Here is a 1,218-nt window from a genome sequence, read left to right on the forward strand (position 1 = left end):
CTACAACGAAAATTTTATCTTTAAGCCAGTTTTCTCAAGTGTTTATACTAATCTGACTCGTGCAAGTCAGTAATGCTTTCAACAGTGATTGTGTAGAGTATAAGAAAAGTTTATTTGTTTTGAATTTCACGCAAAGCTACTCGAGAGCTATCTGCGCTAGCCGTCCCTAATTTAGTAGTGTAAGACTAGAGGGAAGACAGCTAGTCGTCACCACCCACCGCCAACTCTTGAGCTACTCTTTTACCAACAAAGAATGGGATTGACCGTCACGTTATAATGCCCCAACGACTAAAGGGCGAGCATGTTTGGTGCGACGGAGATTCGAATCCGCGACCCTAGGATTACGAATCGAGTGCCTTAAACCCACCTGATCATGCCGGGCCACAAGGAAAGTAAATTAAACATCAATAATTAAAATTAATTATTGACTCTTGCGTGCTACCAGATATATTATCATGCATACCAAGTAATGTCTAAGCTACCACTCAATGTAAAAACAAATATAAAATGGGAATTATTCGTACATACTTTTACTTCACAAACATACAGTATATAAAAATTTCCGTATATTTTATATTATTTTACTTAAAGGTGTAAACAATATAGTTTATTTACACACTGATGATTAATTTTCTGATTTAAATTGCCTTCACGTTAATGTGGTTTTAAATATATTTATCCAAAGGAATTTGTTTTTCTGTGAGGTTTCTTACGATTGCTAGGAGAAAATACCCGAGTTACATTAGTAGTTCGGATTTGTGTCAGAAGATGGCACTAAAAGTTCTCATTTAAAGTTCTACCAAGTTGGTCATGTCGTGTTTACCGAGACTTTTAGCCTTTCAGTATCAAGTCTAAGTGAGGGCTTATGAAGCTAAAAATCGGGTGTTGGACAGAACGTAGCTGGCTTATTGTGCAGTTTTGTGCCAAACAAAAACAAAACAGTTTTCGTGAATCGCTTAATTGATTTTTAAACAGCATTTAAAATTCTAACATCCACGTATTAACGTTGTTACTATTTTAATTCAGAAACCTTACTCGTATGAGTGTGTGTGATTTTCTTGAGGCAAGGCCACATCGGGCTATCTGCTGAGTCTACCGAGGGGAATCGAATCCCCTGATTTTAGATTTGTAAATCTTACTCGTATGACTGTTTGTTTGCTTTTTGAATTTTGCGCAAAGCTACACGAGGTCTATCTGCGCTAGCCGTCCCTAATTTAG

Source organism: Tachypleus tridentatus, chromosome 3, assembly GCF_004210375.1.
Source record: "Tachypleus tridentatus isolate NWPU-2018 chromosome 3, ASM421037v1, whole genome shotgun sequence".
Lineage (NCBI taxonomy): Eukaryota > Metazoa > Arthropoda > Merostomata > Xiphosura > Limulidae > Tachypleus > Tachypleus tridentatus.